We start from the raw sequence: 4,083 nt of genomic DNA, 5'->3' as shown, positions 1-4,083 counted from the left end.
CACAACCTAGTAGTTCAAAGATTGGGCCGACATAGGCTTAGCCCATTATCAATTGGTTGAAGTCAACAACGATACGGGGCTATTTTTATCACACAAAGGCATTTACTATTTAGTTATTTCTCTCCAAAGATTACATTTGGATCACTATCTGATTTCATGGTACTATTTTGGTCTCTCTTCCCAATTTTGTCTAAAAAGTATCTTTTCATACACACCCTTGGAAAAAACTCACAAATTCAATGCATCTATAGATAAATAATTAGGTGAATAGGTGTTGTTGAGCTATAAAAAAAAATTCCCAACAAAGATTACCTAACCTTATAATTTCTCAAGAAAAAGTTCTCTTCCAACAACTTTTCAACAAAGCATAAAATCCACAAGCAAGTATGTATGCACCAACACTCTCCCAACAATTTTAAATGCAATTCACATGCAAATATTTCAACACTCCTCAAAGTTAATTCAAAAGAACAATTATCTCTTTAACTCATTTCAATTTACTATAAAATATCATTAATGAAAATGAACAGAAAAATAATTGAAGATATTTCATGGATAATCACACTTATTTCAGTTCATATGTCTTCTATTCAACATATATACCCAAGTATCCAATTATATAAAAAATTAAAAATAAATCAAAGAGTAGAGTGAGAGAAAGAGACAATTGACACCAAATTTTAATATGGAAAACTTTTGAAGAGATAAAAAACCACAGACCTACTATCAATCGAAAAAATCAACTATGAAGAATAAAAACTGAATACAAGGTTTTACCTAACTCAAGCCAACCAATCCTTCCCGGATCACTTGACTAGTTCCTTTCACTTTCAACTTCTCACCTTCTTCTTTCAGAGTATATTTGGAGTCCACACCAAGCTCGATCTCAACCTCTTCTTGAATCCAAATAAGAAAAAAATGGGCTTTTGCACAAAACCAAGAGAATGAGAGATGAATGTTTAAAAAATCAACCCATGTTCATTTTTAGAAAATCCATTTTAAGAAAAATTTCTTAGAAAACTTGGATGAGATTTTCTTGGAGCAAGCAACCTTAAAGAGAAAATGGAATGAGGAGCATAAGAACGACTGTTGCAGTCTCTCTACTCTAGAAATAGGAGAAAATTCATTTTAAATGAAAAATGTAACCCTTAATCCAAGGGCTCAAAGTTGATCTTAAAAATAGGTTAGTTGGATCGATCTGCCTTTACACCTGAATTGATTTAAAAACAAGGGAACAAAAGTCTTTTTGCAAAAAAAAATTCTCCCAACTTTCTTAACTCTTTTAAAGATGAAAAATAGGGTTGATTCACATTCAATCACCACACACTTGTCTACATACCTCGACCTTTTAGCAAAGTCTTAATTTTCAAGGGTCAAGTAGTCTAAAGAGGAATTGGAAAACCGAGTTAGGAGACACTTAGGAATTTTTTTTGGAATTGCCAACCTAGCTAAACACTCACAATCTCCCCCTTTGTTAATTATAATACAAAACCCTTTACAACACGAATGAATACAAGGAAGTAAGCCCCACTTAATTCTCATACAAGGCCACTCACTCACTCACACCAAAGATACTACAACACATGCAATTAAGTCTCAAGAAAAATATTAGTAACATATGCAAATATTACCAAGAAACTCCACAAGTTTCAAATGAATTCTCACAAAAATATCCACATATATCCATATTCAAACATAGAATAATATCTATTCAAAATGATCACATGTCTAAAGATAGCAAGCATGTATTTAGTACCATGTCAAATATCCACAAATATACAAAAAAATAAAAATAAAAATGGATGACAATTCAATAGCAAAATATCTCACATCCAAATCAACAAACATCCACATTTCAACAAAATGTCAAATACCTAAAAATCAAGTATTCACATATCACTAAGTATCCATATCAACATCCTAAAAAAATTATAAGATAAAGATATCATTATATCATGAAATTAGAACTTCATACACCCTAAACAATTAATCATTCAGTCTAAATGAGATTTCACTAAAGCAATAAAGAACACAAAAATTTGAGAATGCATGATAGAAAAAAATGGAAAGGGCAGAAAAAAGGGTAAAAGAATTCTAGGCCATGTCATGCATGCAGGGAGAAAGAACTTAAAGAAAAGAAATCCTTTTAGCTGCTGAGAAATGTAGGAATAGGAAAATCAAATTTGAAACTTGCATTAGATAATTCAATGGGTAAATAAAAGAAAATGTTAAATATGGATGCATGCAATTAAAGACAATGTCTATTAGAATTTAAAAATAAATTAGAAGTATTTGCTTGGTTAGTAAGAAAACAAAGGTAAAGCAAAAGAGAATTCAGAAACTTGTAAAGGCAAATTCAAAGACAAAATCTGTGCTTATTTCCTACAAGAAAACAATATCATGGATAAATAAAAGACAATATTAGATATTGATTCATATAAATAAATGACAGATAATCTGAATTGAAAACTTAAAAGTTTTTTTCTTTTTTCTTTTTAAAAGACATTTGCCCTGGCATACAATAGCTAATTCAGCCACAACTTTTTCATTTATTTTCTTAACAATTTATTAGATGGAAAATGTTGAAAAAGTTTAAAACTTTTTCTTAACAAAAGTTTTTCTTCTCACTTAGCAAATTGAAGCATGAATTTATTAAGTATGCTTGAAGCCTTAAAGAGTAGCATCCTAATATCCAGTGACATAAGAAATTTGGCAAAACCACTCTAGTATCCTTCAAAAAATAGTTTTAGGGATCTTTTTGCCTCTAGTAACTATATATTGCGAATCATCCATAAAAACAAGCAAATAAGCAAATCAAATCGCATGGTCCCATATTCCTATTAAAAATATATGAGAATGATCATGGTGGAAGATCCAAGGTCATATAAACCCATTCACCAAGCTTAAATAACAGTGCATGAATTATTGCAAAAAAAAATAGTAGTAACAAGAAGTTCTAACAATCCATGGCTTTAATTAAGCATAATCCAAAATAAACAATAAGAGTGCAAAAAAGAATAAGCATCCACAAAAAAGAAAAAAACCTTTTGTGAATTTATTAAGCACTAATTTTTCAATAATTAATAAAAAAACAAAACTACCAAAATTTTTTCCCCTTTTTTCCCTTCCTCCCTCATCCATCGAACAACTAGGGACACATCCTCAACACATTCCATCCGTCCTTATCCAACTACATCCAATTTCATCAACATACAAAAAACAAACCAAAATAAAAATAAAAAATAAAAAATAACAACAACAATAACAAGAACAAAACAAAATCACATATTGAACGATACAAGCATGATCGGAATAGCTACAAAAGAAGATATTCACTTGTTGATGGCGACAAAGAGAGAGACTAACAGTTGGAGTTTTAGAGAGAGAACGACACAGCACCTACATAAGATTTCCCAAATTTTTTTTTTTTTGTTTTTTTTCTTTAAACCTTCCCAGCAATGTGGATGCTGACATGGAGACTAGGTGGGAGCAAAGTGGGTATAAAAAGGTCACTCAATGCAAAGTGCACAAAAATTATATTATTTTGCACCTAAACGGGGAAATCTTAAATTTGTAATTCTTCGGTTTTGAAAACCTAATTATTCCTAAATGGCCAGCCCAAAACACAAGTTTTCCTATTTTATAAATATTTTTTTAAGTTATTTTTTAACCACAAATTTAATTTTATAATAAAAAAATTTTATTTTATAAAATAATTAAAATAAACAATAAAAATTGATAAAAATAAATTTATGATAGATGTATATAAGATAAGTGATGAGATAATTTATTATATCCCATCATTAATTAAATATAGAATATGATATATTATCTTTTGACTTATCTTATATCATGTTATATCCCGTCAATCAAACATAACCTTAAAATAGAACATATCATTTGAGACCACAATTCACTGAGAAGTGAACATCTTTCAGTGCCTTTCAATCATCTGATATGCAGACTGCTAAAATTCTTAGCAGTTTCTTCATTGGGTGATTTTTAAGCATCTGATTTGCCTACAGCGATGGTTATTAGAAGTTTCTCCAGCGCTAAGAAGATGAATGAATTAATAATAGGCTA

Source organism: Vitis riparia, chromosome 9 (genome assembly GCF_004353265.1).
Source record: "Vitis riparia cultivar Riparia Gloire de Montpellier isolate 1030 chromosome 9, EGFV_Vit.rip_1.0, whole genome shotgun sequence".
NCBI lineage: Eukaryota > Viridiplantae > Streptophyta > Magnoliopsida > Vitales > Vitaceae > Vitis > Vitis riparia.
The sequence above is the reverse complement of the archived record's forward strand: the minus strand, read 5'-3'. Positions refer to the sequence as shown.